Here is a 22,736-nt window from a genome sequence, read left to right as displayed (position 1 = left end):
TTATGTATTTATATAACATATATTACATATAATATCTATCATTTATTTATATTTTATAACAATATATTTTATATTTATATAACAACAGAAAGTTTGCAAAGAGCATTACATCTGTCATCTCATTTGAACCTCATGTTACCTCTGTATGTGGATCACATGCTATAGGTGAAAGAATATTGCATTGGGTTTCATTGGGCCTAGGTTAGATTCTTTCCTCTGCCTCTATATGATTGTGGGTAAGTCCAATGGTATCCAGGCTTCTGTTGTAGAATAAGCAGTTGGGCTAATTTCTAAGGTGTCTCCCAGATCTGAATCTTTGAACCTAAAGCAGATTCTTGGAGCAATGTTAGTGGATAGGGGAAGAAAGATGAGTCATTTAAAGAAACAGAGAAGATCAAAGTAGGAGGAAAATCAGGAGAGTACATTGTTGTGGAAGGTAAAGAAGGAAAGATTGTTGACTAAGGGCCAACAATGTCAAATGCTATTCACAATAGCTCTATTTTTGTTGCACTTTGAATGAACCTGTTTTAGACCAAGCACTAATAAAAACTCTGTGTGTGTGTGTGTGTGTGTGTGTGTGTGTGTGTTTGTGTGTCAATAATATAAGTGGATCTATACTTGGCCAAAGTGATTGTATAGAATTGTCACAGAGGAGTACTTAAAATCTTTCACTTGTGTTTGTCTCAGGTATAGAAATCAAGACTCCTCCCCGCCCCTCCCCCATAACACTCAATTAATAACAAATTAATATAGTCCTAGTTTTGGTAATAACTAGCACTTAACATATAGTGCCTAACACATTGTAAGTGCTTAATACATGTTTATTGAATTGAATTGTGACCTTCAGCAAGTTATTTTATTTCTCTGGTTCCAGTTTCCTTATCTGTAAAATAAAAGGTACAGACCAGATAGCTTTTAAAGTACCATTATTCTGCATATATCTCATATTCTATAATTTTTATAATGCTTGGATTATGCATTTGTTTATATTTCCTTACTTTTGTTCCTTATATGGAGTTAATTTGCTAATAAACTCTCTAAGCTACTTAACGGGAAAGTCTTTTGAGAATAGTCTAATTTTTTTTAATCTTCAGTAACTGTTTTAAGATATCAGTCTTTGGAATCAATGGATGAATAAGATTATTATGTGTAACACAATTTTTTTTGGTATGCAGTATCTGTCACATATGTTTTCTACAGATTATATTCCACTAAAGAATATAAAACCTTTCCCCATGTGACTCTCTAGGAGTCTAAATGGGTGTTGCCTCAGTCAAATTGAGACCTGTTAAAGACCTTAGCTTGAAAAGGTCAAGGTCTCCCACTGCATCCTGAGCCATCTCTAGTAGTCCTGATCTATATCTGGTTACTGGACCCAGATGGCTCCAGAGGTGAAAGTGAGGCTGGTGACCTTGCACAGCCCTCCCTCTCTTAAATCCCATTCACTTGCATGTCATGACATCACTTCCTTGATGTCAAGGTCCTCTTCTAGAAAAGGACAAAGAGCAGCTGCAACTCTAGGGGTGGATATCCCACGGACCACTCCTAGTTGAGTCAGTGAATCATCTGATGGTCTTTTGACCTAAGTATTGTGGCATGATGTTAACTGAAAGATTCCTGAATGGATAAGCCCCTCTTTTACAACCAACATAACAGGATTAGCTAGTGTATATATTGTTATGTTGTTAAAAGATGTCAGAGACTGATTGAAAGGGACTAGAATTGGAATTATCCATGTGTCAAAAGCCATCCTTGAAAGGAGTAGTAGAATCATGTTAGGTTTCTATGTTAATTGGATCTATTCTATGTTTAAATAAAAGTCCTTAATCTTTCAAGCTGTCAATCTTGTCCCTTCAGGAAGACTAGCTCACCTGGAAAGGAGAAACAACTATATGACAGCAAGAAACATAACACACATTATTAAAACAAGAATTGTAGGTTGTAGGATGATATAGCTTTTGCATGCTTCTTTTTGGGTGTATATCACTAGACTACACATTCATTGTGACATGAACAATCAGTATTCAAACAAAATTTAATGCATTCAGAAATAAGAATGAATATAACTACGTCTTGTCATGATATCATTACATGTACTTCAAAAAACATTGACTAACTTTGTGTTTCACTCAAGAGCCTGCACTAAGTACTGGGGAAATTAAGAGAAAAAAAAAGATTCAGTCCAACCCCCATCCCTCCCCACCCAAGGATCTTACAGGCTTCTTGGGTACAGGGAAAAGTAAGACCTGTATAGCAATAAATATAAAGCCAGGTAAACTGTGCAAAGGAGAGATCTTGTCAAAATGTTCTGGAAAAATGTAAAGAGTTTGAGAATATTTTCATTTGGAGAAAATAAGGAAAGAAGACTATTGGAGGAGGAGACTCCAAGGCTAAATGTTAAGGGAAAAAAAATGCCAACAGATCTTCATCTGAAGATTTAGTGCTCTCTAGGCACAATGGGATGTCCTGCATGAATAGCAAAAGCAGTGTAGCGTTAAGGAGCTGCACAGATAATAGTAGAGATTGGCTGGCAGTGGTGGTAATAGAAGATGAATTCACAAGCTCTGGAAAAATAGTGTCAGATCTGAGCTGAGATTGATATAGAGAGTGAAAGACAACAAAAAAGAGTACAAAAAATATATATATGAAGAAAGAGGAGGATGAAAGAAAGAATGGGACTGCTTCCTGGGATGGAAGAGATAATAACTGACAAAAGATAGAAGACAGAGCTGCATAATTGTTATTTTGCTTTTTTTTCTACAGAAGTGAATGAAGTTTGTACTGCAATGACTAAAAGGAAGTTTATATCCCAAATAAATTAAGAGGTAATAAGAACATTTAGGTACCCATGATGAATTTGAATCACCAGGCCTGGATGAATTACTTCTCTGAGTACTAAAAGACTTGGCAGATGTGATGGCTGACTTGTTTTCAGGGATATTTGAAAGAATATAAAAATTGTGTTGGTAATGCAGGACTAGAAAAGGTCCCACATTTTGAAACAATAAAAGAGAACAGACTCTAAACTATAGGCAAATTAGCTTGACTTTGAATCTTGGGGAAATCCTAGAACAGATCATTGAAGAGATAATTAGTAAATATTTAGAAAATGAAGGCATTGATTTCCAGGATCTGGCATGATTTTTCAAAAGTATTTCATGCCAGACTAAACCTATTTCCATTTTTTGACAAATTTACTAAACAAGGAATTCTGTAGCTATACTTTACTTTTGATTCTAATGGAAAAGATGGAGAAATGTTGGCCAAATAATTATGCTGTTAGATGGATTTGGAACTAGTAATATAGCCAGATACCATTAATGGTTCAATATTGACTTGGCAGAAGGCTTTCAGGAGAGTACTCCAGGGAACTATGTTCCTCACTGTGCTATTTAACATTTTTAATTAATGATTTGTATGAAGGCATACATGGTGTCCTTACCAATTTTCAGAGGACACAAAGCTGGAAGACTGGCTAACACAATGGATCCACAATAATTTTTGAGAGAACATGAGGCTGAATCAAAAAAGATGATATTCAGTTGTGATAAATTTCAAGTCTTACACTAGATTAAGAAACATCAACTTTATAAGTATCAGATGAGGTATAAAACAATTAGCAGTTTGCAAAAGTTCTGGGGGTTTTACTGAACTGTGAGATCAGTGTGCATTAGGCAAGGAATATAGCAGATAAAAAAATTAATTCAATTTGGGATTACATTTGAGAGAGGAACAGGAATAAGGAGGTGTTATTGCCTTTGGTTCTTTGCCCTGATCTGAACAGATATAAAATATTGTGTTTAATTCTAGATCCTACAGTTTAGGAAGGATACTCATTAGCTAGAGAAAGAGATCTGTGACTGGAAAAAAAAAAGATAGGCCAGTCAAAACAATATTCAGTGCGAATGCTCCATTGCTATCCATAGAATATCCTAAAATCAGGGTCAGTAAACAATGGCCCAAGGGCCAAATCTGGCCTGCTTCCTGTTTCTGTTTGGCTTGCAAGCTAAGGATGGTTTTTTACATTTTTAAAATTTTAAAAGAAGTATGGACAATTTTAGCCCTCGGGCTACAGCTTGCCAGCTCCTCGATCTAGAAGAAGGCCCTTAGCACATTAGGTGAAAGATGGGAGGGTATAGAAAGGATATGATCTGCATTAGTGGAGGGAGTTCTCACATTGATGAGATCACAGATCCATCAAAATAAAGAAATGTAAGGTATGAGTTGAGGTCATATTCCTTTAAATATGAGATAAGGTCATATTCCTTTTCTGCTGTTATTGATGAGTCATTTCAATCTTGTCTGACTCTCCTTGAGCCCTTTTGGGGTTTTCTTGGCAAAGATACAGGAGTGGTTTGTGATTTCCTTCTCCAGCTCATTTTACAAATGAGGAACTGAGGCAAACAGGGTTAAATGACTTGCCCAGGATCACACAGCTAGTAAGTCTGAGGCTAAATTTGAACTCAGGAAGAATCCAGGAGAAGGTATGTGCACATGACCTACCCAGCAGTTTAGCTTGTCTAAGGAATTTCACACCTTTTGTTAGGAGACATCGGTGTGATAACAAAGACCTCATCATTGGAGAATTTTTAGAGAGGCAATCAAAGACTTATGACAGCAGTACAAGGGCCCAGAAAATACCTGTACAGACCCATTGTAATCACAATAGCCCCATGCAGTATAAGTACTATATCCTACCCATTTTACATGTGGGAAATCTGATGCTCTAAATGACTGGCTGAGGCTGAACATGAACCATGTCTCTTGATTCTAGGCCCTGCATTTTTTCTCTTAAGCAATGTTATTGTTGTTGTTGTTGAGTTGTTCTCAGTCATGTCTAACTCTTTACGACCCTTTTAGGGGTTTTCTTGGCAGAGATACTGGAGTGGTTTGCCATTTCATTCTTCAGCTCACTTTACAGATGGGGAAACTGAAGCAAACAGGATTAAGCGACTTGCCCAGGGTCACACAGCTAGTAAGTGTCTGAGGTTGGATTTGAACCCAAGTCTTCCTGACTGTGACTCCAGGCCAGGCACTCTAACCAGTGTGCCACCTAACTGCCTTCTCCTCGGCAATGCTCTCTCCTAAAGAGTTAATCAGAGTTCATCTGCAAACCTAAATCTCCATGACAGTCAAATAAAAAAGTAAATAAATAAAAGGAAGAGCCTACCAGAGTTAATGTAATTTCTTTTCATTTGCTAATCTGATATTTTAAAAATCTGGGACCCTCCAGTATATGACACGTACTTGAGGCTATGCAGACATACTTTATTATAGAAACATTTGTTAATCATTAGCGTCTTATTTAAGAGGGGAGGAGTACTGAAAGAATGAAGCTTGCACAAAGTGACCTAAGATTTAATAATGCTTTTAATGAAGAGGAAAGGGGAGAAAAGTGCTTAATCCCTGGCGTGGTTTCTACTCTGATATAAATTGTTTCTCCTGCTGATGCACTTATCTTTTTAACCTGATTACCTTTTAACATTTTATCCATCATAGAGAATCACAAATTCTTAGAGCTAGAAGTGATCTTAGGGATCATTAAGTCCAACCTCTTTAGTTTGTAGAAGAGGAATCTACAGTCAACAAAGAGAAATAACTTGTCTAACATCATGCCATCCATTGGTAACAGATAGGGCCTTCAATGGCACAAGATGACTTGTGTTTTCAACAAAATATATTTCTTTCAGAGTTTCTCTCTGGTTTCCTATCTCCTTCCATTAATTAATGGTTGTTGAGATGAATTCCACATACCTCATTCCAGAGAAAATAGTTTGGGTGGTGCAGGGCAAATGAAGGTGATGTAAGAGAAAGGGGAAAGTAAAGAATGTATTATAATGGGAAAAGTGTCAGGCCTGGAGTTAGGAAAGATGTGGATTTGAATCCTGTCTTTGATACCTATTAATTGTATGACCCTGGGCCACTCATTTAGTTTCTCTGAGCTTGAGTTTCATTAATTCAAAAAGAAGAATAGTAGTACCTATCTCACAAGGAAACTGTAAGGATAAAATGAAATGATGTTGGAGGTCAGTAAAGCGTGTCAGTTCTGGAGTCAAAGGCATTGGTTTTAATTCTGACTACTGCTTTTATCTTTGTGTGGAAGGAGAAGTATCTACCAGTGGCCCCTGAAATATGGCCCAAGCTAGTTCTTTTCCTTATAAGGCACTAAAAACCATCACTGAGTTTGATTGGTTTTGGGAACTTAAGACTTTTTGTGCCAATTTGTACTCAGAGACTTAATGAGCAGCACCTTTTAAAGTATTGTAGGAACCATACTAAGTACTAGGGTTACAAATACAAGCAAGCAAGATTGTCATTGCATTCAAGGAGCTTATATTCTAATGGGGAAAGACAAGACATAAAGGGGAGCTAGGAAGTGGGGTGGGGTGAAGGAAGGCAGACCATGAGGAAAAGTCCAGAAAGTCAAGTTGTCAGTGAATTGTAGCATGGCTACAACTCCTACTGCATAGTGGTGCAGGCAGGCAATCACCAATCAGGAAGGCACGGCCTTATGGTGAAAGTTTCTCCAGTGTGGGAACTGAATCAAGGCTGTATACTAACTTAAATGGTCTTACCCTGCTCTGAATCTCCTCCCTTTGCTACGGCTAAGTTAACTGTTAGTTGGACAGGTGTCTTGTTTCATTCCAATTTCAAACCTGAGGTACCAGACCAAGCAGGTCAACCTTGACCTACTACTATACTCTTGGAATTGCATCTCATCCCTTGGGCCTCAGTTTCCTTATCTGTAAAATAAGAGGGTTGAATTAGATAATTTTCTAAAGTTCATTCTAGCTCTAAATTCTAGGATCCTAAGAAATGTTTTATTTAGCTAGTTAGTGAGTTATTTTTGTATGTAGCACATAGAAGTTCTTTGGCCAACAAAAAAATTATATTAAGCTTTCCTAGGGAAGAAGGTAGCTGACTTGGAAAAAAAATCCCTTTGATGACTTCCAATGACAAGTGCTTGGAGCAGCAAACTCTTTTTAAAAAGGACATCCTGTCTCTGATTGTGTTTATTTCAGTCATGGTGTGCTGGAAAAGGCAAGGTGGAATGGGCTGGACCCCAAGCTTCCTCTGGGAGAAGTCCAGCAATCAGTGCTCTTAATCAGATAAAGATCAACGTTATATAATCATGTGATGCGAAACCTTCTAACTGCAAGAGAAGATGAAGCTAGATGACAATAACATGCCATAGGGAGAAGTTGTCAGATTTCCAGCAAAATTTTTTGTCTTTGTGAAATTATAAATCTTTTCCACTTTGATGAGTTAAATAATTCCCTTTTGTCTGCCTGTAGAAGCAAAAAACCCAATTTTGGTCGTCTCAGTTACCTTCCTCTTGCTTTAATTCTCTTCCTATTTCTGAAGCACAGCAAGGATTGCTAATTAAGGAATTTAAATTCTGGGAATAGTTGATATTATGCCAGTGCAGGATGTTACTTTAACTAAACATATGAGGTCCTGTGGAATTAATTGCAGGAAAGGGAAAGAGTATATAAGGAAGACTGTTGCAAGGGTAGTTGGGGTTTTCAGATAATAATGTCTTTCATAAATCTTAATGTTCCTCTGGGACATACTTCCTTGGTCTTTAAATATAGCTATTATTTGGAGAGTTGTATTATAGAGTATTAGAGAGACTACTGACTCTTAGCCAGAGAATCTAGATTCAAATCCTTACTATTGATGATTACTTTTTTGTGACCATGGGAAAATAGACCTCAGTTTACCTTTCATTGGAATTTTATTATTATCAGCAAACAGCTAACGCACAGCATTCCCAGCCTGCAAAACCCCAGAACTCCCACATGCATGCGTTCTTGCTCTTTGACCCTCTCCCATCCAGTTCACTTAATCCTCTTAATTAGGTAGTGAATTAGGAAGTGCAAAGAACTGTTCTGAAAACATTATAGGAAAGAGGAAGGCATCATTGTCATGCTCATATCTTCGCCCACAACCCTTCCTTTCTTGGAGCTTCTGGATCTCAATGTGTGTGTATAGGTAGTGTTTTTATTACTGCTTCCCTGTTTAGACAAGAGGTTACCATGCATGATATATAGAAAAGATTACCTATATAAGTGACCAAAATGAATGACTGCCCATGTGATTTGAGCGACTGTGTTAAGAGCTTTCCCTGCATCCCCCAAAACAATTTCTTCCACTGCCTGGGACTCTAGAAATTCCACTAATAGACATGCAGCCTTTTGGCCTCAGACTTCATTCTTTATTAAAATTGTAAAAATCTCCAGAGGCAGCTAGGTAGCACAGAAGATAGAATGCCAGGCCTGGAGTCAGGAAGTTGTCATTTTTCAATTGTGTCTGACTGTCTATGACATCATTTGGGGTTTTCTTGGCAAAGATACTATTTCTTTCTCCACCTTATTTTACAGATAAGGAAACTGAGGCAAACAGGGTTAAATAACTTGCCCTGGGTCACAATCTAATAAGTTTCTAAGACCAGATTTGAACTCAGGAAGTTGAGTCTTCCTGATTCCAGGCCTGGTGCTCTACGCACTGTACCGCCTAGCTGCCTGGAGTCAGGAAGATCTGAGTGAAAATCTGATTTCAAACCCTTCCTAGCTTTGTGACCCTAGGCAAGCTATTTAACCTCTGTTTGCTTCAGTTTCTTCAACTGTAAAATGGAGATAATAATAGTATCTATTTCTCAAAGTTGTTATCAAAATTAAATGATACAATATTTGTAAATTGCTTAGGCCTGGCACACAGCAGGTGTTTTGGTTAAGCTCATTACCTCTAATCTCATCACTCTGCTTTTAACTCAAGCCTTGATGAGCACCATTTTCCTCAGACTCTTCTACCCTCTGATTGGAGGGATAGAGAGTAGCATACCAGCTCCTCCCAATACCTTCCTTTATAAAGGGCAGAAGCTGGACTCAGCTCACTCCAATCTGCATCAGCTTCCCTGTCCTGTCCAGTTTCAACCCCACTAAACAAGGTGCTCCTAGCAAGGTACCTACTGCTCTTCTCCCTCTCCTCCCCTAGCCCTGCCATCCCTACTACCAGCTCTCACCCCCAGTACTTTCCAATCTCCTTTTGTGTTTTGTTTCCATACATTAGCTTGTAAGCTCTTTTGAGGGGAAGGACTATCTTCCTTTTTATAAATTATATCCCATTTAGCACAGTTCCTGATATGTAGTAGGTACTTAATAAATGTTTATTGGATTGGATTGGATTAATAGATGTTAATTTGTGTCCTTCTTTCCATCCAGAGGGGTAACACATTAAATCTTAGCAGACATTCATGTTTTCTCTAGTTATATTTTTCATATATATATATATATATATATATATATATATATATATATATATATATATGTATATATATATGTATATATATATAAAATATATTATATATTTTCTTAAATTCTTCAGTTACAGTTATTCTCTATAATGGGATTGTACCTATACTAAATACCACATACCTGAATTTATGTAGAGCCTTAAACCTGATGACCCATTGTGCAGCAGTTTTGAAAGTCTACCTGAACTCAGCTACAAAATGCTGTTTTGTCCTTTACAGTGGGTAGCTTTTGACCACTGACACTTCATTCTTTTTTTCTGTTGAAGTCTCTAATGCTTCTATAAATATTCAAGTTATTCAGATACAACTATTCTTCCTTTATTTCTGGCCACAAGTTACTTAAACCCTTTAACTATTCTAGCATTTGTAATAAAGAAGTGACCAATAGGAAAGCTCTATGTTGCTACAGAAGCTCTGTTTAGCAAATGAATGGATGAAAGTTTCTAACTCAAAAAAGTTTCTTCTTAGGCACCATCCTGTTAAGGACTGGCCTCCAGGAAATTTCAGGACTGGCACTGTTTCTTATCCAATTCCACATTTATTAACTACCCATGATGTAAAAACAAAATAAACCAAAAAATAAAAATAAAAACAAAAACACTGGGCCAGGTGCTAGAATTAGAAAGACATACATGAGAAAGTTCCTGCTCTCAGGGAGCTTACACTCCACTTATGCATGTGTTTGAAAAGCAGGTGGCTACAGAAATCTCATTTAGAGACCAACTATTGGCCGTTGAATGGAGAGAGCAAATGGAATTCTCTTCATTGCTTCTCCTATAGTTGGCATGAACCAAGTAAAAGCCTTATGATGCCTTTTCCATCTCTGAATTTGCTATCCTCTTCTGATTCACTGCCCGTTAAGTTAATCTGTCATAAGATGGATCATTAGGTCTCAGTATGTGCTTTTTACCAGTTTGTGGCAGGGTAGGAGAGAAGATATATATAGAAAATTAGGAAGGGAGGAAAATCATGGGAAATGGGCCATTGGCAAGCAAGGACATGAAACTAGTCCTGTGCCTTGTTGTTTATGCAATTAAAACCCTAGTGCCGAAAATGAGAAATCGAGTTCTTATCACAAGATGTCTGGAGCAAACCCCAGAGTAGTAGTGTATGATTTCAGTACCAGATGCATTCGGAAGGTTCCCAGCTTCATAGTGGATTGCACTAGGCATTGATTCAAATGAATAGTTTGATGGGTTTGTGCAGGCACCAATCAATCTGTACATTTATATATTTGGTCAAATAGCCTTTGTATATTGATGACACAGGATCATAGATTTGAGGCTATGTAGCATATTTCTAATTACATTAGGAAGAAAAGGAAGATCAAAGAAAAGATAAGACTTTTGCTTGGGGCAGATGGGAGAATGATAACTGCAAAAGAGAAGGCAGAGTTGCTCAAGTTTTATTCTTTTTCTGTTTTCTATGTAAAAGAGAATAGCCATTATGCTGGAAATGATAGAACAAAAATGACTAATAGTTACTACTGAAGTTAAGTAGGGAGATGATGAGAGCACCCAGCTGCCATTGATAAATTGTAGTCACTTGGCCAACATGAACTACATCCTCAGGTCCTGAGAGAACTGCCATATGTCATGACTGAGTCACTGTCATTGATATTTGAAAGGTCATGGAAAACTGGAGAGATGTCCCAACATGTGAGGACCTCTGTTTTTACAATTTTTTTTTACAATTTTCAGAAAAGAGGAAAGAACAGTCTTCAAGCCATTTCAGAATTTTCTGCAATTCCTCAGAAAATTCTGAAATAGATAATTCAAGAGTGGTTGGCAAGGTTGGCAAATATCTGGAAAGGGAAATAATGATTACAAAGAGCCAGCCTGGCTTCATCTAAAACAGGTCATGCCAGATGAACCTCATTTTCTTTTTCTAAATAGAAAAAGAGAGGAATGCAGTAAATATTATTACCTTTGGACACACTATTCTTGTGAAGAAGGTATAGAGAGATAAAGTAGACAATACTGCAGTCACATGGGTTCAGAACTAATTCAATGGCCAGACTCTAAGTGTAGATGTTAATGATTCCATGTCAGTGTGGCAAGCTGCCTCCAGTGGAGTACCTGAGAGATCTATGCTATTTTACATCTTCATCAATGACTGGTGATTAAATTTTTTTTTGGCTAGGCAATGGGTTTAAGTGACTTGCCCAAGGTCACACTGTTGGTAAGTGTTAAGTGTCTGATCTTGGATTTGAACTCAGGTCCTCTTGACTCCAGGGCCGGTGCTTTATCCTAGCTGCCCCAATTAAAAATTTTATAAATTGTTTGGATAAAGTCGTATATGATATATTCATCAAATTTTCAGGTGATGCAAATTGGAAGGGATAGTCAATACAGAAGATAACATGGTCAGAATCTGAAAGGATCTTGACAGGCTCTGTGAACCATATATTGTTGTAGAAGACCACAAATTTACATTATCTATGCTATATGTTTATTTGTTCTGTTGAACATTTCCCAATTACATTTTTGGTACTTATGGACTAGAAAGAGCTGATGCTAATAAGATGAAATCCAATAGAGAAGAAGGTAAAGTTTTACACTTGAGTACAAAAAAGGAATCAACTTTACAAATAAAACACATGGGAGGCATGGGCAAATGGAAGTTGTTTTGAGAAGGATCTAGGTGTTCAATGTACTGTAAGTTCCATTTGAGTCAGCAATGTAATGTGGTAGCCAAAGAAGCTAATTCTATCTGGGACTGTAGGAAGGAGGACTGAGCTTCCAGGAGTAGGAATGTGCTAATCCCCATATTGTCTGCCTTTGTTAGACCTCATCTGAATCATTGTGTTTCATTTTGGGCACCATGGTTTAAGAAAAACTGGAAATTGTCTAGAAGAAGGCCAGAATGATGAGGAGCCTTGAATCTACAACAAATGATGATTAGTTGAAGGAAATATGTATTTTGAACCTACAGAAAAGAAGACTAAGGGGTATATGTGCATTGGGCATATAGGAGGGAGATAATTGTCAATCTTCAAGTATTTGAAGTCCTGTAAATTAGAGGTGGGACTAGATTTATTTCATTTGCTCTCAAGGGCAGAATTAGGAACAATGAGAGGAAGTTGCAAAGAGGCCAATTTAGACTTCATGTCAGGATAAACTTCCTAACAATTAGAGCTTTCCAAAAGTGAAATGGTCTGCCTCCAAAAGCAGTGGGTTTCCTCTTCTAATACGACTCCAGTCAGAGGATGGACAGTCACTGGTGAGTTATGTTATGGCAGAAAATCCTTTTGTGTATGAATTGGATAAGATGGCCACTGTGGTCCCTTCCAGGGGGCCTCAAATTCTCTGATTCCGCAGTAGTACAACCCCCTTATTTTGGGAAGAAGAAGGTGATGTGCAGGAAGGTTAAGTGTTTCCCAAGGTCACCCTGATAGTAAGTGTCAGGGGATGGATTATAAAACCAGGCCCTCTATCTCCAAGTTCAATGGTCTTTTTACCACTGTATCTTGCTGCCTCAGAACAGACACTCAATCTAAGTTAGTGTTTGTGAAAACACCTCTATGTGACTTAATTGTTTATTATTAAAAAAAAACTTTTGGTATAATATTAAAGAGCAACTCAGACAACAAGAAGATATTGTAAGGGCCCATATAAGAGACAGAGAGAAACACAGAGAAGATATTAATTAAAAAGAACTAGAGACTAAATCCTTCCTGGAGCTGTCTTACATGAACTAAAATAAATCTAGTTGGAGATAGAATTGAGATGGGGTGGTTGCAAAAGGAAAGAAAACTTAAAAAGGAGAATAACTGTCTAGGAGAATAATGCTTTCTAGCCCCTTGCTGTTATCCCCAAATGAGGATACTGGTCTCCTCTTCCACTTTCTAGACATTTACTTGATAAGCCTCTGTGGCTGAGAAAGTCAGGAAAAACACAGGAACCTGACAGGTCAGTGAAGCCCAAGTATTCCTGGGAAGAGTTGTCTGAGAGTCCCTAGTAGTTACCTTCCCAAAAGCCTCATAATTAGCATTAAAAAAGATACTATAAGTACCTATATAAGAACAGAGTGCTTGTATGATCACCTTATTTCTTGTCATTCTTTAAAGCACTGGAAAAAGGAGGTGAAATGAGTTTAATGTGTGGCTGGTGTGAGATAAACTCATCCTGGTGGCTCAAACAGGCAATCCACAAGCATTTACGAAGTACCTACCATGGCCTAGGTACCAGAGATACAGAGATTAGAGCAGTCAGCTCAGTTTGCAAAATGAAGTTAGAAAAGCAGGCACTGAATGCATTTCCCCATCACTAATATCATAATTCATGTATGAATGACATCAAGTTTTTTCTTCTTTGGAGTCATAGTAGTTGGCTTTATGCTGCATGTTTTGTTTGTTGTTTTAAAATTTCACTTCATTTCTGGGAATCAGTTGCACAATTCTTGTGGTATATAAGTTTCAGGGTACTCAAGTACTTAATGATGAACAACTTAAATTTTTGCTGGCATAGTCAACTTCAGTTTCTTTATGATGGGCCATTTTAATCACTGATGCCAGTCACAGACAAAAGCTTTTTGTGATGTTTACTGGGAAACTGAATATTCTGTTAGTTCATATGGGATTGCTAGCAATGCATTAGGTGAGCAGTAAATACCACTTTCATGACCTAGACCATTACCTCTGGGCCAAATTGTTAAAAGTTATCTGATGTGTAATTAAACAGGAATTAGTATTCACAAGATGACTGTGACTAGGTTTCCTAACAATATGTTAGGAAATGAATGAGGCAACTAGGTGTCTCAGTGGATAGAGCACTGGGCCTGAAGTCAGGAGGACCGGAGTTTAAACCTGGCCTCAGACACTCACTGACTGTGTGACCCTGGACAAGCCACTCAACTTCTGTTTGCCTTAATCCACTGGAGAAGGAAATGGCAAACCACTCTGATATCTTTGCCAAGAAAACCTCATACAGGTTCATAAAAAGTCAATCATGATTGATTGGGGAGAGTCAGATAATGATTGAACAGCAAATGTTGAAATAAAGGGTGTGTAGACAACTCACCTAACACCTCCTAAGCCCTTGGATTATAAGGATGTACACAGAGCTGCTGTGGCAGCTTGGCTAATTCACTGAAAGTAAATGACATTTAAAGAAATAACAGAGCGAATTGAATAACAGGAAAATATTCACTTCCTCCTAGAATGTCCACATAAGGTACCTCTTCGCCAGGTAATCGCAACACTGATGGTGAAGGCATATAGATAGAGAACAGTGTGACCTGGGAGATTTCATAGAGAGTTTACACATAAGGAACAAATAAAACACATGGAGTATTCATGAGGTAAACATATGTGGCCAGGGAATGTGTATGTAAAAGAGCCAATTCCAGGAGCCTGTGTGGTCAGGATATGTGTGCGAAAGGCAAACAAGTAAGGACATGCATGGCCAGGGTCAATGCATGACTAGGGCAAATCACACCTTCAACACTGTGTAGCCACCAATATTCTCTGATGTCATCATGATGCTCCCCATTGAGTATCAAATGAGTTATCCTCATGTCTTGGCTCTCAGCTGGGTGTCATGCCTGCTTTCTATCACATTGCTTTTGCTGAGGATGTCCACTTGTCATGCAATTGATGGGGATATCCATTGGTCATGCAGTTGCCATGCATCTATTGTTGTCATCTGCAGGAGCTGTAATGACTAGTAAGCATCTCCCTGACAAGGGCAGGATACCATTATTTTAGTGTATAGTCTGGGGCTGTGAGCCTTCCTCCCCAGGAAGATAACCAGTAAAAGCTAATAGAAATCCTCAGATTAAGATTAGGGATATTCCTTTTAACTCCTTTTCTCCTCTCGAAGACTCATTGCCCCTGATTCCCAATAACTATCTGACTCAGACGTTAGAAAATTGCTTTTAACTCTCTTAAATCCCTTCTTCTCAATCTGTGTTCCCAAAACTCTTTTCTGAGGCTCCCTCTATAAAATACCACAGGAGCTATGTAGGAAGGAGGGAAGTAAGTCTTGGTTTATTCTCCCAAAATACTCCTTGATTGACATTCAAATGACTCGGGGCAAAAACAAAAGGCTAATTGAAGTAAGCATAACCATTGGTTTCTGTCCCCATCCATATTCTGACCTTTGTTATTCATAGCCACTGTAACAAAATCACTTAATTTTATGTTATGTTTTAGCCAGCACAAATCTCACTGGTCTCTCCATATTTGGATGCCTAAAACCAGCCCCACAATGTACTGGATGGGAATTTTATACCTAAAGATCCATCCTTATGGAAAATAATAGGGGATTTTATTGAACTGAAAGCTTAACATGATTCAGTGATTTAGTGTGACAGCGAAGAAAGTTAATACAATCTTTGGTTGTATTAAAAAAAAAAGTGTCCAGAGCAGGAAGGTTACCAGAGTATTAGGTTCTATTCTGGGCACTTCATATTAGAAGAGATGTAGACAAGCTGGAAAACATCTAAAGGAAGCCATCCAAGATGCTGAAGGACCATGAGATCATACCCTATTAAGTTTGCTTTAAGGAACAAAGGATGTTTTTCTGAAGACAAGGAGATTTGAGGGAGACATGCTAGCCATCTTCAAGCATTTTAAGGGTTATCATGAAGAACAGGTTGAGGCAAATTAGTTTGACACCAGAGGATAGAATTAATAACATTGGAGGGAAGTGACAGATGGGACACACATGCAAATCTATAATACCTCAATGATCTAAAATTTTATTGAGGTAGCTATTCCTTTCCATTGATAGAAATCAAAGCATTTCTGGCACCTAAGAGATGATCTTCAAGAATTACTGTAGTTGAAAAATTCATGACTACCATCAGTCCTGTAATGAATGTCTGAAGTGAGTTTGTTTTTTGGCCCATTGACATACCTGAAACTTTTCCAGCTTGGTAGCAGCTTGGCAGAGCTTGGGAAACTCTGGAAGAGGAGTCTGACCAGAATGGTTAGAAGACTCAAAACCACATCAGTTAAATCACAGGGTCAGTTAAAGAAAATGAGAATATTTATTCTGGATAAGAGGATACTTGGAGGAGGAGAGGATGGCACATGAGAGCCATCTTCAAATATTCAAAGGATTTGGACTATTCTTACTGGGCCCTGGAGAGTAGAATTGAGTGTAAAAATTTCAGGCCATCAGATTGTGTCTCAGTTTGAAGAATTAATAATGTTTTTAACAATTAAAACTGTCAAAAATGGAATGGGTTTGCCTCAAGAGGCACCAAAGATGTTTAAGCAGACCCCTTGTCAGGAATGTTGTAGAGATGATTCATGGGGCTTGACTAAGGTGACCTCATATTATTCATGCTGGAAGTCAAGAAGATTTGAATTCAAATTTTGTCTCAGGTGTTTACTAACTTTGTGACTTTGGGCAAGTCACTTAATCTCTCTCTTAGCCCCAGTATACTCATCTATAAAATGGATATAATAATAGCAAGTACTTAGAAGGTTTTGATAATCAAATTTATACATACACATAAAATATATGCATACATATATAAAATAAGTATTATATATACATATATACACATTATACATATGTATGTATACTACATACAAAATTTATATTTATATATATCTTTTACTTCACAAACCTTAAAGCAGTTTATAAATATAATAAACACATTTAATATGAATGTTTATTTAAACATATTTCACATTTACACAAGCACATTTAGTATTAATAAACATATAGTTTTAGAGAGTTGCATGAGGTATCAAGAAGTACATGGTCCACAATCATGTGGCAAATATGTATCAGAGGAGAGGGAGGGCTTAAACCCCAATCCCCCGAACCACTATAGTGGTTTGCCTCTAATTTTTTTCTCATAGCAAGTGCTATGTGTGTGGTTGAATGAAGGCATGAAAAGAAGTTAGCAGTTGGGTGAATCCATTTCGTCATTTCAGATGTCAGAACCATAAGAAATAATACATCTTTACATATCCCTTCCCACAAAGGCTAGGACAGCATTCTGCCCTCCCCCACACCCTTCAGAAGCAGAAGTTCATCTGGCTGTTGTTGGCAAAGGCAGAACCTCCTTGCTATTAGCAGGGAATTGGTGTGACTTCTATAGTTCTTATTGGTTGTGTACTTTGAAGAGAGTAAATACCCATTAAAAATGGAGTTCTCATTTGTTAGTGATTGGCAGCAGCCTGGGATTCTAGAGGAAAGGAACTAATAAATGAAAGCAAACACAGGCATTCCACACAGATTTTCCATCAGGCCCAGATGGCTGAGTTGTATTAATGGTTGGCTCATAGCAAATATGTATTGACATTAGTATTCAGAATAAGCAGATGGACCTGTTGTATTAACATCAAATATCTCCATTTATTGAAACAAACAGAAACACAACCTCTTCTAGTAAAGATTCTCCTCACTGACTATGTGAATTCATACATTAGTAAAAGTTTTCATTTCCTCTGATAGCTCTTATCCTTTTTTAATGCAAAATATGGATCATTCCCATTTCTGTATTATTTATCATCACTAGTAACCTGTAAATACCAAAGAGACATCAAACTTTAGTCAAAAGAGGCCCAAGATCTCCTATGTTCCCATCTCATTACTTTACATTTGAGAAAAGCTATATTTAGAATCCTAGTCTCCTGGAAGCCATTCCTGTGCATATCCAACAGGACCTACCATATTCCCAACTCCCTCTAGATTTAGTTCACTGTGGTTTGATTAATGCCTGCCATCTATTACAAGAGTTATTTAAGGCTAGCTGTTTAGTACTTTCTTTTGCTATCAAAGTCCTTTCTCCCTTCAAAATTCCTTTATAAAGACTTAGAAACATCAGTCCATGAACCCAAGTTCAGTTAATGATATAAGAAAAGTAAACAACTTAGATTAGAAATTAATTTAACCTCAAAAATTACTGAGGAAAACCGTAATTATGAATATATGGGCTAGCAGGCTGAACTTTTCAATAAGAGCCTGCCTCCTCAGAGATGATCTATGTACACAGTAGGCATTCAGCTTGGTAAATTATCATTTAGTGCTTATTATGATCAAAGTCTCATATAAAGATCTCAGTGTGCTCCCACTCACTGCCTGCTGACTTGACTTCCCCGAGCTTCCTCCCTGCCATGGCTGCCTTCAAGCTTATGCTAATCTGCCATAGAGAGAGCCTTGTTTCAGCAGATGCTATGATGTGGACCTGAGCTCTGCTGGGTATAAGGAGGCCAAGTGCTGTAAGATACTGGCTACAAATTTGATATCTGCTTCACCTTTGTCCAAAAGAGGACAATTCATGCTCTTTGGACAGTACTAAATGCCATTGAATAGATGTGTTTGTTAGTAGTGAGGACTTGGTGCCTCTAAGACAGTATCAACAAAACAGACACTTCTATGGCATCCAGAAACCTCCAGTGGTGACTGACCACCCCATCTACAGCAATATCAGTAAGGGCGATTACTATGTGGATCTCACTGAGGATCATCTGCCCTCCTGTGAGAGCCTTCTACCCTTCTGGAAAGAAGTAATCATCCCTCAAATTAAGGAAGGAAAGTGTGTTCTGATTGAAATTCATGGCAATAGCCTTGGTGGGATTGTCAAACATCTTGAAGGTCTGTCTGATGAAGCAACCATGAAGCTGAATCTTCCTGCTGGCATCCTCATTGTGTATGAGTTGGATAAGAATCTGAAACCCATCAAGGGATCATATGCAAAGCTATGGAGGTTGTGGCAGCCCAAGGCAAAACCAACAAGTGAAATTAGGTACCAGCGCATGTAAGCAGTAGCCAGTCCCTTCTCAGAGTTCCTACCACATCTCTTCCTTGCCTCACATTCTGACTATGTCTCTCCCCTACTTCACACACTGACCATCGCCTTTGAGAACACAACACATAGCTACATGTGAGGGACTGACAGTTCCTCTTCTCATTTCTTCCCTATTTCAGATCAATATATTTTTTTTCTCTCCTGTTATCCCTCCCCTCAACCTCCTATGTTGTTTGCCTCAGTAAGGACCTGGTTGGGTCAGGGGTTGGGATATGGTAACAAGTGACTGATTTGAAGAGTTGAAAGAAGCAATTGTTACAGTTATTCCTATGAGTTAGTCCTGCTGGTAGGGCAGCTCTCTCAGGGACTGTCATCATTCCACTAGCAAAAGAAGCTACATTTTACCTGGGTGGTAATTCAATAAATTGTGAGAATCTTTTTTGGGTCATGTTTCATCTCTGACCCAAGAGAAATGGATCTGGGAGGCTGGGATTATGTCCTAATATTTACTTGTTTCATTTACTTTCCAAAAAGACCCATCTTGTAGACTGGTTATTGCTAGTGGCTTTTGAAATTAAACTGTCCCATATAGTCATGATCTGAGGTCTCAAACCACAACAGAGAGGGGAAAGTTCTTTGATTTCTAAGTGCTTGAGGAATCCAAACTAATGTGTGTCTTAAAGCCCCTGCTCTGTTGTGTGGCAGTAAAATGCTTCAAGATCATGTCACAATGTGTCTCCCTATGTCCCATTTCCTTTTGTCATCATGTCCCAACTACCTAGACCTGCCACCAGGATCCTCATCAGTTTAAGCATAACTGTATCCCCCCCCATTTTTTTGTTGTCGTCCAAGTGATATACAATGAAAAGTCTCCCATTAAATTCTACTTTGATGCCTCATCATGCCTGTAAAGGTGACTATGTGTTTACAAAGTTTCTGTCAGACTGAAAGCCTGTAAGAACAGGCCAAGAGGTAGACTTTCTTCATCCCAGAGCCAGCCTAGATAAATTTGACTACCAGTTATCATCATCATCATCATCATCATCATCATTATTATTATTATTATTATTATTATTATTATGTCATAGTAATGGATAATGTGGAAGGGGAATGGGTCAGCTCAAGGTTGATGTTCTACTTGAAGCCTTTCCAGGTTGCCCCAAGTTGCTGGATGCTAAATTTGGCTGCCAGATTTTTTTTCGGGGGGGGTGATGGTGGTGGTGATAGCAATGAGTAGTACGGTAGAATGGGTTCAACCAAACAATCACTTTCTATTTGAGGATTTTCCTAATGTCCCTACCTGCTAGTGCCTTATTCCCACCCAAAGTTATCTTGTATTTTTTTATATGTGTGTGTGTATGTGCATACATATATACATATATATATGTATTCCCCTATTCTATACAATTTCCTTGCTAGCATGGACTGTTTCCTTTTTATCACCAAATCCCCAGCACATAGCTTAGTGTCTGGCACATAGTAGGAAATTAATGAATTTTATTTATTGAGTGATGATGATAAAACTACCCATCTTTTGCAGTATGTTCAAATTGCTTTATGAGTTACCAACGGTGTGTGTGTGTGTGTGTGTGTGTGTGTGGTTATATAATAAAACACAATCTCACCTTGAAGTATTTATGATTCATCAAGGAAGATAATAGCTATGGTTTTTTAAAGAGCGACTAAGCTAAGAATATGCTAGGAGAGGTTAAAAGTGCTATGAGTGTAGAAAGAGATCACTTCTGGTTAGTGAAGTTCAAGAAAGGCTTCATGGAGAAGGTACTGTTTAAGCTGTCCGTCTTGATAGGACTTCAGTTTATAGAATTAGTTGGGGGAACTGTGCACTGTGGGCTCAGGGAATAATGTGAACAAAGGTGTGAAGAAAAGAAAATGTAGGAGATATGAAAATTATAGGACCATTGGTTAAGAACCTGGAGATCTCCTGGTCCAATGCCTTCATTTCGCATATGGGGAAACTGAAGCCTAGGAAGGTGAAGCAACTTCCTTAGTTATTGATGGCACGAAATGCAATAATGTTGATCAAAATTAAAATCCATCCAAGATTTCATATGAATGAATGAAAAAGAATATAAGTGCTTACTATGTGTCAGGCACTATACTAAGGCTAGGGAGACCATTAAAAAAAGGAAGATTCTTGCCTCAAAAAGCCCTCACTTTCCAATAGGAGAACATGTGCAAATGTATTTTTCATCTCAACTCATTTTCTTCAGATGAGCCCTCAGCACATTTCTATATTGCAGTAATCCTGTAAAAACATCCTACATTACCATCCATTGCTCTGTTTAACTGAATTTATTTCTTGCTACACCAGAGAAAATTTCATTTGTGAGGAAATGTCTCCTACAGAAATAAGTCCAAAGAGCGTGTCAATACTAGAATAAAACTTATTTGGTCAACATATGTGACTGCTTGGTTATCTCCATGACAAGTCTTAGAAGGTCATCATTTAGGGCCAAAAAAGTTAAAAAGAAGCACCTTCCTTCACCTCTTCCTTTTCCCCCAACCCAGTGGTGTTTGATATAAATTGGCTTAGAAATATAGAAATTCAGATTAACTTGGGACATGAACCTGCATTCTCTAGATTTTGTCCTTTTGACTCTTTGTAGCCCATTAGGGCAACATGAACTCAGTAGAATACTAGACCGGGGGTTCTTAATTCTTGTTGCATTTTGGACTCCTTTGGTAATCTAGTAAGACCTATAGACCCTTCTTTTTCAGAGTAATATTTTTAAGTGCATAAAAGAAAATGCTGATGATTCTAAAGGAAATCAGTTATATTGAGATTAAAGTCATCAAAATATTAAAAAAAAAACCTAGTTCACAAAGCCCAGGATAAAAGCCCCTGATCCAAACTGTTAAAGCTAGAAAGGGCTTGAGAGATAATCTAGCCTGACTTTCTTATTTTAGAGACTACCTCAAGACCCAGCAAAATGAGGGGCAGCTAGGTGGCGCAGTGGATGGAGCACTAGTCCTGAAGTCAGGAGGACCTGAGTTCAAATCCTGCCTCAGACCAACCACTTGACACTTGCTAGCTGTGTGACCCTGGGCAAGTCATTTGACCCCAATTGCCTAAAAAAAAAGAAAAGCTAGGGAAATGAGTGACTTTCTCAAAAGTACATTTGAAGAAGAGATATTCTACAGAAAGCTGTTGGCTATGGAAAAAATAAAATAAATGGAAATAGCATTTAACATAAGATTGAATTTTTTCAGGTAACTAGCCATTATTCTATTGAGTTGGATCTGGCATTTTCTTCCATTGATATTCAAATACGGTGAAAATGAAACTATAATAGCAATTCCACAGAAGTTCTGCTTTTTCTTTAATTATACAGACATTTAAAAATATTTACAGATAATCTTGTACTGACATATCCAAAAGATTATTTGTTAAAAATATTTTTCCATGTGGAAAAATAAAAACCACTCAGGCTATTTATGGATTGATAGGTGGTGCCATTTATTTTAAATCTTAAAAATAGATTTTTCCTTCCCATAACAGACAACACTTTCTTATTTACTTCTCCAGGTAAAATTTCTGATGAAAAGATTATGGCTTGGGGAGGTCTGAAGGAGGAAATTTCTTAAATAGTAAAAGAGAAGCTGAGTATCAGTTATGCTGTAATTAATGTAGAATTTAAAGCTAAAAAATCCAGACAGTCAATGATGTGTTCAATATCTCTCATGG

At 37.8% G+C, this 22,736-nt stretch overlaps 1 pseudogene; it reads left to right on the top strand.

Moving 5' to 3' along the window:
* LOC110208666 (phosphoglycerate mutase 1 pseudogene) overlaps window positions 1-19,043 on the top strand; it is an 82,581-nt pseudogene extending 63,538 nt beyond the window's left edge.
* Window positions 19,044-22,736: the final 3,693 nt, after the last annotated feature.

Source organism: Phascolarctos cinereus, unplaced genomic scaffold (genome assembly GCF_003287225.1).
Source record: "Phascolarctos cinereus isolate Bilbo 61053 unplaced genomic scaffold, phaCin_HiC Scaffold_5;HRSCAF=322, whole genome shotgun sequence".
Lineage (NCBI taxonomy): Eukaryota > Metazoa > Chordata > Mammalia > Diprotodontia > Phascolarctidae > Phascolarctos > Phascolarctos cinereus.
This window is presented reverse-complemented; position numbering and strand designations above follow the sequence as displayed.